Source organism: Lathyrus oleraceus, chromosome 2, assembly GCF_024323335.1.
Source record: "Lathyrus oleraceus cultivar Zhongwan6 chromosome 2, CAAS_Psat_ZW6_1.0, whole genome shotgun sequence".
NCBI classification, from domain to species: Eukaryota; Viridiplantae; Streptophyta; class Magnoliopsida; order Fabales; family Fabaceae; genus Lathyrus; species Lathyrus oleraceus.
In genome coordinates this window covers 149,165,194-149,177,969 of record NC_066580.1, presented here as the reverse complement: position 1 = coordinate 149,177,969, position 12,776 = coordinate 149,165,194, and positions in this window count along the sequence as shown.

Genomic DNA, 12,776 nt, shown 5'->3' with positions numbered 1-12,776 from the left:
AAAAAAGTATTTCTCCATAGCATGTTGAAAAATAGTAGTCATGTCATGAAATAAATATTTACTTCTTAATCTTGAGGAAAATAAGGTGCGAACTCAAGTTCCCAACCATATCCATTAGGCTATATACGTTTTTCATATATTATATTATACTATTACATTTATATACACATAACTATATATTTGTTTATTAAAATTTAATTGTAGTATTATCTGAACAAGTTCATTAAGTGAAATGCATAATTAGGTTTTAGTTCTTCTGCTAGTTGTGTTTCTTCTTCTCCTAAAACAATTGTGTGCCCTAATCTTCTTCGTTATTCCTTTCATTCTCGTGTAAGATTTATGCCATAGCTTCCACTCGTTCATCTGATCATTATCACTCATTCCTTAATCTTATATTTAAGTAATTAATCTCATCGTTTTCACTCATTCGTTCATCTTAGATTTTGAAGTAGACTAATTTTCTCATTGTTCTCACTCATTCTCTAATTCTATCATCTCAAAATTTGAAAAAAATGTAACAAATTAAAGTAATTAATAATTGAGGGATTTGTATCGTGAAAGCTCTACCCTTATATAAAAAACTTTCTTCTTTTTCGAATCCTAAAATTTTTCCCTTCTCAAAATTAATCTTCAAATCAAAATCATTTTACAAATCTATCCAAACCAAATCCTAATCAATTGAATCTCTCCATATTAATCAATTTATTTTGTAATGGGATTTTCTTTTACATTGTTTATGTGTTTTCATCTTATTTGTGTAATGAATAACTGAATTGGTATGTTGTGAAACCTTTATGCCATTTCCAATTATAGCTGAAGCGGAAAACTAAGCCCTAGTCGGTTTCCCGCAGCACACCGAAATTTCTTTGTTTTATTTTGTGCAAAAACTGCATCTATGAAAATCACCAAGTTCAGGAAGTTAGATCGATCCACACTCACCTAATGTTCTTGCCCAGGTTATCACGCTTTCAATTAAAACCTTAACTATTTTCTCTTTCATTTGCATAATTTTTTTTAATTTTTGATATTTAACTCCCATTTTAGTTTTCCTTATTTAGAATTATGGTCAGTTGATGAAGCATGAATGCATGGAAATCATAGTTGCTAAGGTATAAATAAAAATATATCACATCCTTTTTCATTTGGGAAAAATTCATTTGTTGTTTGTGAACTTCAAATTTTTGTATTTTGTGTCACTCTATTATATTACATGATGAAACTTGTAATTTTTATGTATATTAAGGAGGATAGAAAGCTTGTTGATAATATAGTACAATTTAGAAAAGAGGCTAGTGCTTGTGGTTGATGTTGTGAATTGAATTGATTTGTGCAATTAGTGTAGCTTATAAGTTCTAAGAAATGAGTATAGGGTGGTGTGGTGAGTGAGTTTCTTGATATCATGGGATTATGTCATCTTCGAGTTCTAACTTCTTAAAGGATGACTCCGTTATATCATATAGGCCATGCACAAACAGAGCTATTATACCAATATGTCAAATTTCAGTTTGAATGTGGAAACGACTTTGGTGTCATTGACTATTTTTATCGGTACATAGTGTAACACCCCGAATTTAGATTAATATTTTTATTTTATTATTTGACTGTTTATATGAGTGTTACTTGATTTATTTTAATTATTCTGAACTATTTGAGTCATTTGGTGTTTTTGGAAGACTAATGATATTTTAGTAGATTAATAATTACTAGAAATATCGAGTTTGAGAGGGGAAATAAAATTGGAATACTTAATTATTTAGAATTTTATTTAGTTAGAAATAAAATGTTACAGCAAAATATTATTTATAAAAAAATTGAAATTTTACAAATAATTAAAAGTTTTAATTATTTAGAGATTATTATATTCATTAATATTTTATATTATATTAATTAGAGTTTTATTAAATAATTATTTAGTGAAATTTTTATTTAATAAAATAAAATATTATTTTTTTATCGAATATTAAAGGAAGTGTGAGTGAGAGGAGTGTGAGAATAAATTGGAATTAAGATTTATGAATTTTACTTTTAATAAATATTATCTATATTATATTGAAGTTATTAAATTATACTATGAATTTATGACAATCAATAATATAAACAAAAATAAAAATAAAATGAACAAGTTATAAAGATAAATTTCTCTATCATATTTCAATAATCTAGAGATAAATAGTTGCATCTTCAAGGAGTTTACAATGTGTATTAATTGAACTATATATGTGAGACTATCTCTTATATACTTTTAACTTCTATACATCTATACATGAACGTTCACTTAATTTGTTTGCAGTATTAATTAATTGAACTATATATGTGGGGCTATCTCTTATATAATTAAGGTGAACTCGTACAATTTTTTGACTAGATTCAGAATCTTATAGTTTTCCTTAATTTATAGCTGATAGAATATTTTGTCTTGTTATATATATATATATATATATATATATATATATATATATATATATATATATATATATATAATATATATATATATATATATTATATATATATATATATATATACGCCCTCTTATGCATTAAAAATTGTAAAAATTAAAAGTGTTTTTATCATCATAAGTTTTATTTAAGATTAAAGTATCGTTTTATGAACATATTTGTAAATGCAAAAAGATGTATTTTCTCCTTTCAATATTATAAATAAATTTCACATTTTAGATTTATTAAATAATTAATATATTGGTATATATATATATATATATATCAAATACATATTAATAAATCTAAAAAATAAAATTTATTTATAATATAAAACAGGGAGTATATACCTAAATAGAAAAACAAATAAATAAGTAATTAAAGACTCAAAAAGTCAGTGTAAGGTGTAAGCTCTTATAATGCATGTCAATATAAATAAATGTTTCACCTGCTATACGTTTAAATGTTATTAATGTGTTTGATTAATTATTATATTTAAATATAATATTGTTAGTGTTGTATATAAACCTTAGAAAAATGGTTCATAAAGATTTCTAATTTTTTTTTTACCAAATAGCTTTCAGTTGATTTTAATTTTATTAGTAATTAAACATTTCTTTTCTTAAAAAAAGGTAAGCATCTTTCACCAATATGTGTAAATTGTTATACTTTATTTAATATAAGACTCGTAAAATAAATACTATAAAAAATTCAAAATAACATTATTACTAATATATACTTACTAGGAAAGTAATGAGTTGGAAAATTTGAGATAAAAAACATGAACAAAGATCAAAAACATATAACAAGACATAGTGAATTATGATGTGGGAAAAGAGTAATACTATATAAATATTAATGAAAGAATTTACAAATAAAATATAGAATTGAAAAATGAATTATACCTTTCAAAGTAGAGTGCAAAGGGAACAACACATATAGTTACAACAATATATCCAGATGCAAAAACTTGCACTAATATCATGCTAAGAACAATTTGACAAGACATGAACCACTTTTTCATACATCTAACTTTCTCTTTGTCACTCATATTTCTCACCTTTGTAGAAAATATAATACAATACATTTTGTCTGAAAAAGAAAGGTGTTAGAGAGTGATAAAATCTAAATCTCGAGTATTTTGCTTTGGTATTTGAATAAGTTTTTTTAGGGGAAATCAAAAAGTTAAAATGAATAATCTGGATTTTTTACTATTTAAAATGGAAAATATTAGTTTGAAGAGAAAGTTTGGTCAACAAAATGTATATAGTATAAAACTTGAATCAAATACATCAGATTGTTGATTCAATTTTAAAACAGTAGGGGGCAAATGGTGTCATGATAAGACCTTTTTTTTTAAGTAACAAGTAATAAATATGTACCTATTTTTAGGTGGGATATAGTTTTGGACGTGTGGGATACTACGAATTTATCAGAAGATTATCATAAAAATAGAAAGTAAAAAAAAGTTATAAAAATAATTTAAAATAAAATAGTAATACATGTAGATAAAATATAAACAACAATGTTATAAATAATATGATTAAAAATAAAAACTATTGAAACATGTATTAGATAAATCAATCTTTTTAGTTTCTTTTACAAATAAGACAATTATCTTATAAGAGAGACTACAATTTTAAATATCTATTTAATTTTTTAAAAAAAATTCTTTTGATCGTTTTCACATAAAAAAATAATTAATAAATTTTTATTATTCAATATTTGGATCAATAGTTTTATTTTTTTCATTTTATATAGTTTTCACTATAAGAGAAAACAAAATTTATTGACTCATACATATTTGAATAAGTTATTTCATTTTTTTCCGTATTATATTATTTTGCACGACATAACCGCATGTGTATGATTTTATAAGCACATTTGTAGACATATTCAAGTAAAAAATAAATTGTAGCATATACTTAATTAGTTTATAAGTGTCACATAATTATTTTTTTATATTTAAATTATAAATACAAAATTGGGGTATGACACCTACGCACCAGAATTGATATGATATGCACATTTGATTTTAAAATATAATAGAAATGAAATAAAAGAAAGACAAGATCGTTTAACTAAAAAAATTATTATTTTTAAAAGAGATAATAAATTTGTGTCTATAATATTTTACATATATAAAATATTTAAATCTAACAATATATTTTTTTCGTATATAATTTGTTTTGATATATTTACAAAAATGTTTGAATTAATAGTAAATTTATTCCCGTTATTATTCAATATTATGATCAGTAATTTCATGTTCTCGTTATAATAAGTTTGTGCCTATAACTATTTACGTATATAAAAATATGTAGGTACAAAAAATCATGCATCCTCTTGGCTAGGAAGCCTGACCAATTTGTTTGTAACAACAACATCCAATTGTGCTGCCCGTTGAACAATATACTATTTTTCCTAGTTGACACATGTCTGTTATCTCAGCACATTATGTTATGATGTTTTCATGCAAGTAACACAAAGTCAGAATGTACTAAAGGGCAATTTAAATTTGAAGATCCAAATGCTAACATGGATAATGGAATTGCATACTAATTTTTCTTATTTGTCATCCATCATCAGAAGTTCAGGATCTTTAACATTGTGGAACACCTTTTAACTGCAGGACCACCAAAAGCACGCACAAGTTCTCATTGCAGAGAAATTTCAACATTCATATTGTTTTCATACGATGATAATCATCAAAATCATCCAATGAAATATAAAATTAAAGATTCATAGGATACAACACCAAAAAAACAAAAGATTCATCCAAGAAAAATAGTCAGTACTTCTCGTAGGGGTGGAAATGGTGACTCCATCACCTTGTACCTGAAAGATCCGACATAACATTTGTCATATAGAAGGTATAACATTGCATCAAAAGTTCTTTTGAGATGAAGTTTTAAAAACAAATATCAAATCATCTAAAAAGCAACCATGAAAACATGGAAAATGAAGGTACAGAAAAACAAGAAAGGGGGGGGGGGGTTTGAATTATTTTCACAAGAATTAAAATCTTTTTGCAATAACACACTCAGAATAAATAATAATAACACAAACGATTTATCCTGGTTCTCTTTAATGAGTATGTAATCTTTCTATCTGAACCCATACTTTTGAATGCTCGTAACAACTGTAATCTCTTCAGATTCCTTGGAAACAAAGATGTAAATGCTAAGTGTTATGATAATGTAACGCACATGCAGGTTCAGGATCATAGGTATATCATATTAAAGTCAAATAGGGTAATAGCATGAAAAATTATAGGTGTCTCTGCTTAATGGAATCCTCAAGGGTAAGCTCTATGGTGGTAGGTTACTAGAGTCATGGATCCTTCTTGGAAACACAGTCGCTATAACTATTACTCGTTAGATAACCATATCTCCAAGAATTTATTCTAGGTGAGATCTTCGTATCGATCCAACGAGTCCTAAGTCTCCCAGGTCCATACTGCTCAACCATCGATGGTGTGATTCTAAAAAGGTCCCTAGAGTCAGAAATTCTAATTAACAATATTATATCCACAATGAGTACTCGTTAAACAATAATATTCTGAATGGGATCTACTCTAAGCATGGTTTTCATGCCAATCCAATGAGTCCTAAGTCTTGTAGGTCGAACACTACGGAACCATCATCTTATACTTAGGTTTTCCTCAGAATCGGGCATATAACGTATCTCATAAAGTACCAATAATCAAAGAGGCCCCAATAACATCAGATGAATAGCCAGAAATTATAACACATAATAAAATAAAGCAGATAGAAGAAATAATTAAGAAGTTAACAATTTAAATGCAAAGTTAACTAAATTAGGTTTGACTCTCTCTTGTAGGAGCAAAAATCCGCAACAGAGTCGCTAGCTGTCGCATCTCCAAAAAATACGACCTCACGAGTGTTTGCACGCTCGTAGAATGATAGAACTGAGTCGGCACTGAACTTTATTTATTCCAAAGAAGAAAAGATAAAATATCGATAAAACCATTAAAAGAAAAATAAAATGGTTGCCGCAACCAAATTTGGGTTCGGGAGTCAATTATGCAAGTGGAAGGTATTGGCACCCGCCACGTTCGTTGTACTCAATGGGGACCATTTAGTTAAATTTGCGATTGAATGTTAGCTTATGTTAATTGTTTTCTTCAAGTGATTAAGAATTCAAAAGGAAAAGAAAAGGGCCACAAAAAGGTTTTTATTAGGGTGTTTGACAAGATTGCAGGTCTCGCTACTACGTATCCTTAAGTACAATGAGGAATTCAAAGCTACGTAGTTCTTCATAGAAAATTACTTATTGGTTGGTTGGTTTTATTGAAAGATTGTTTAGATCGCATTCTAGCGGTTAAACATTGCCTTGTATGCTCGCATTGTAACAACTCGTATAATATATATATATAGAATAATATCATACAAGTGTTAATAATTGGTACTGATCCAACATAAGTGCCTAATGGCATCAATATATACACATGTACAAACTAAAAACATCAATGGAACATGTTATACAATAGTGCCTAAACAATAAAAATCTAAGAACTATGTGCAATATCTTCATTGCACACAACTCCACAACGGAAGATCATGATAAACACCATCCCTTGAGACATCCATAAACAGCTTCTCTTAGATTCAACCTGCAAGGATTACTTGAAAAATAACAACAATAATGGGATGAGATAATAATCTCAGTGAGTTCTCTTATCGTATGGGTCCACTTGGCTCTACAGGGTTCCTACTCGATTCTAATTCAAGTATTCACCTTCCGTTATTTGTGCATCACTCGTACCTTATAACTAGGACTTGAGTAGCACCAGGAATAAACGCAAAAATGTATGGAAACATGTCACTTGAGTTCAAATAACTCAGCAAATCACTATTCGGATTCACGCAACATCAATCCCCAACCGGACCTACGTCTAGGCCAAGGCTTGGTTCACGCATGTCCATGTGATTCGACTTTCACAGTGGATATCAGGTTCCCCTATGGGACTTGAACCCACTTTTAAGAACCATCACTCGTATGGGACTCGAACCCATGTTGAGTATCTTTCACCATATGGGACTCTACCCACGTTGAGTATCTTTCACCATATGGGACTCTAACCCACGTTGAGTATCTTTCCCATATGGGACTCTAACCCACGTTGAGTATCTTTCATCATATGGGACTCTAACCCATATTGAGTATCTTTCATCATATCGGACTCTAACCCATGTTGAGTATCTTTCACCATATTGGACTCTAACCCACTTAGGTGTCCACCTTTCCCCGATGTCTGTCATGGTTGGGACTCAAACCCAATTAAGGCGCGAATCATTGGTGCCACATCCTCACTCACTACGCCAAATAAGGGAAAAGAGGGCGCTTATTTTGGCCTATACAGCGCTTTTAAGCGCCCTCTAAAGTGGCTCTGGCATAGGTAAAGACAGCGCTTTGTTTTCCTGGAGAAAGCGCTGTCTAAAGTGGCCCTTTAAGGGCCACATTATAGTGCGCTTTCAGAAAAAAGCGCCCTCTGGAGTGGTCCATAAGGGCCACCTTAGAGGGCGCTTTCTGGACAAAGCGCCCTCTAAAGTTGTCAATGTAAAGTGTTTAGAGGGCGCTTTCTGGACAAAGCACCCTCTAAAGTTGTCAATGTAAAGTGTTTAGAGGGCGCTTCCTACAGAAAGCGCCCTCTAAGTGTTAGTTATTTTTAAAAAAATTGTTTGAAAAACAGTGGATATTTAATTGGGAACCTGTTCGCATGCTGCAAAGTGTAAAATTCATATTGATTTCCCTTTAATCCAATGTTATACACCATTAATCCATTGATATATACAACATGAATCCATTTATACAACATTAATCCTCCATATATACAACATTAATATATGATTCTTTGATCAACAATATACAACAACAACATATTCATGATTTAGTAAAAGTACAACAACAATATACAACATATATACAACAACAGCATACAACAACAACATTCCATACATATATGTACAACAATATACAACCTAGCTATATGATTCTTTGATCTACAATGAATTGACACAATTCATCCTTCATTTCATCCAATGAGCTCTTGAGTAAGATTTGTATTCCTCAAAGTACTACAATTAAGAGAATAAAACATATTCATGATTTAGTAACAAATTAGATGAAATATCCGATAATATTAAAATAAACCCTAAGTTATTATTCCATACCATTTTTGGGATGTCTATACGATTCAACGCAATGATATCTCTCATAAATCTCAATACAAAAAATCCGCAATCGACCGAATTGTTTTGCTGAGGACACTACCAGAAAAACAAACAATATATATATATAGTTAATTTCTTACAAACACTATTATAAGCAAAAAAACAAACACTATTATAAGCAAAAATAAGATACTTAATATATACCTGAACTCTGACCCAGGTAATGTCCTTCCTATTACGATAATTCTTTCGATCTAAATTTTAGTATTGCCCTAACAAATAAAAACGTATATTGAGATCAATCTGACAGACATAACTAAATATACAAATACACACGAATATTTAGGGGAATTTCACTTACGCGTCAACCGTCTTCTTCATACTCGATATTTACTCCAATCACCCGATAACGAATCGATAATACACCATTAGTCTCAAAGATCCATAGCAACCAACACCAGTGACCACTGTAAAATAAACAAAAATTTAGATGCATGAAAATTTTCTACGTAAAAGATATACATAGATTAGAATGAAATTTATTAGAAGAAAATCTAACCCGTTGCCAGAATTAAACGGTAAAAAATACAAACTGGGTGTAGTATTATCGCCGGCCGCCATGAATCTATCGACTAGTTCATTCTTTACGGATGTTGGATTTTTCGTTATAAACGTTGTGTTGATACGGGAAGCAGCAATAAAATTGAATCGGTTACACAATTCAGTTCCCCGCATCAATGTTACATACATATACCTTAAATAGAAACATAATAAACATTAGACTACTCATTGAAATGTGTAAATAAATTGTTCAACTAAGTAAATAATAGATTGATCGGAGTACCATATGTATGTATGAATGACAGTGATGCCCAATTCTTCGTGTTCAAAAAGTTGTTGCATGTCCTCCTTTGCAATTATTTCGGAATGAGCAATTACGAAAACACCTTCATCAAAATCTACACTACGGATGGCGTCGTGCATAATATCGGACTCTTCCACCATTTTCTCAAGACGCATCATAATTTGAGATTTTGTCCCGGACGTCGTTGGAATATCCTTACCAGCTTTTTTCAACTTTCGACCGGGAACCTAAAAATTCATATAAATTAAATCATGACTTTTTGTGATGCAACAGAATCGTTGCGTATATAATTCAATGGGTATATATATTTGTACCTCTTTTTGAGATGCAACCGACTCGATGCGTCTTGAAATCCCTTTACCAGCTTTATGTGTGGGTCTTGTAGGAGTCTAACATTACCATGTAATAAGGATTGATTAAATATCATAATTGTAGCTGAATTGAAATGTGAATACTAAATATTCATAATCATTTAGAACATATATACCTCGGCATCTGGGAAAATTAGATCTGACGGCCATCCAACAAAGGATCCGACTGCATCTCGCATCAACGTTGTCTCTGAAACAACGTCAGGTAATGGTAGAAGCGCGTCAGTATCTAATACAAGGTCAACCGAAACTTTCATATATCCCACCGGGAGGGGATTATGGTGAAGTAATTCACCCGAAGTGTTGTGCACTTTTCCCTTGCCAACTATGCGATAAGTTGGTGACGATAGATACAACTGACAAGGTGTAATGCCCTAAACAATAATAAATGTTATTGTTAACGTGTATATGTGTCAAGTAAAAAAGTGCTATTTTAATTTCATAATAACATATATAATTACCTCGGGAAATTTCGGTTGACAATTGATACTAGCTCGGTCACTAGTATCTTTTGCCTCGGAACCGCACCTTTCCTCTCTATACCTTGCATTCTCCTTTTGCAGTTCGAGTACTTGTGCCCTTAACTCCGCCAAGGTCTCCATCACCTCTTTGTTGGTAGGATTTTTTGTTTTTGGTTTTTATAAAATGACGACGGAGTCACACCAAAACCCTTACCCCTCACACGACCGGAATACTCAGGAACATTTAGTACTCGACTAAGTACGCTCCTGCAATCCTGGACCTCGGTTGAAGGTAAGGTTTGGGATAAAGTCTCCTGAAATATTATAGAGGAGATTAAAAATGAATTATATATCTAACAAAATTTTCGATATAATTAAAGAAATAATGTTACATATACTTACACATTCGTCATAACATTTTGAACCGCTTCAACGACAGCCTCATCCTTCCCACCCGAGCAGCCTTCCACAATACGTGCTCCGGAAGAGATGTTGCGTCACTTTTCTCCTCGGCTAGCTACAAATGAATAAGATTATAAGATCATCAATTATAACATATTGTGACAATGTATAAGCTCATAGCATTTGAATATACTCACAATTCTTTGTTGTAACCGTGCATATCCCGTACGCCCTTTTTTGTACGGATACGCGGGTTTTGATGCCCTTTTCCGATTTTTGTCGCTTACTTCCTGGATAAAAAAGTTTAAGGCATATTAGAACCAAGTAACTTAACAATTGTATAATACCATAATTAATAGACATTACATGGAATTTTTCGTTTCTTCGTTTGCGACAAAGTTATCCCATTCTTCGGCTGAAATAATCTCCGCATACTTCATTGGCCGTTCTGCTTCAACAAAGTTTCCTTCCTCATCCTTGAGAAATTTGTTGGACAAAAAGGATCGAAATCCTCGGAGTCTTTTTCCGGCCAATTGAATACAATATTTTTGCCGGCTTTCATCGATGTGAAAGGATCTCTAAAAAACATACAATGGAGTGTGTTATTATAAGTAATATTATAACAATATATGGTCAACAAATAGTCAACAAAAAAAACATATAATAATATATGGTAAGTACCTGTATCTCGGACCATATTTTTTCTTTGCCAACCTTCATTCCGGACTTCTCCAATTATCACAAGTAATCGGAATATGTTGTCGAACAAGGGAACCAATGTAACTTGCCAACATTGAACCGTTAGGCTCAATTAGTTGGTCTTCAGCACTCCAATGTACTTCGAATTTTTCACCCTTGTCTCTTGCACGAATGATTGACTTCATAACAATCAATCCTCGTTTGATTTCTTTTTCAACATTGTTACGTGATCCACTCGCGTCATGGGTATCGTCTTGGTTAGCCATTTTATCTGTAATATAGAATGATTCAATAAGACCCAAGTAAGACAATGACCATATTCGTGAAGCTACACAAAAAACACATTTATATACCATCCATTTCTCTCATGTTACAACAATCTAAACTCTCTCTTTTTTTCATCATTATTGAATACAAACTCACACACACCTACTGCATACAAAAGACCAATGCAAACTTATGGTGTTTGGAACATGAACAAACTTGCATCCATAATCATCAAACTTCCAAGCACAAGCTCAAACACACTCCAAATGACATCAGTTTTCAATCAGAAATTAAAAACCTTACAACAAGGTGCTCATGAACACATATAGTGCTCGTTTGCCCTAAACAATATTAATCAACATAATGCACAAAATGTAAAACTCAGTTTAGAAAATGCCCTAATCAAACACCTGAAGAAAGTGAACGGCAACGATGGAGAAGAGAAATACCTTCAAGGTGACGGTAACGATGGAGAAGAAAGTGAACAGCGACGGTGGATGCAGATAACTCAGTGAACGTGAACGCAGCAGCAGAAAAAGGCGACGGCGACGACGACGGTGAGGGAGGGAGAACGAACGGAGGACGAGAGTAATCGCAGTAGAGAGTAATCGCAGTAGAGAGAAAACCCAGTTACGTAAACGAAATAGCATATAGAGAGGGAAAATAAAGAGATATGCCGTATATATGTTATAATTTTAATGTTTAATAAAGGGGACCTTAGAGGGCGCTTGTGTAAAAAAAGCGCCCTCTAAAGGGGGCTAAGAGGGCGCTTCTAAAAGCGCTCTCTAAGGCTTTCCAAAAGCGCTTTATAAATTGGAAATGTACATGGACTTAGAGAGCGCTTTTTTAAAAGCGCCCTCTAAGGGTACCCTTAGAGGGCGCTTTCATAAACACGCCCTCTATTGGTGTCCCTCCATTTCCTCATTATTTTTTCGCTTCACTTTAGAGGGCGCTTTGTTACAAAAGCGCCCTCTAAGTGCGCTGTCTATTCCTCCTTATTTTTCTCTTCACTTTAGAGTGCGCTTCTTTAAGAAAGCGCCCTCTAGGTGCGCTGTCTATTCCATTTTTGGCGTAGTGAA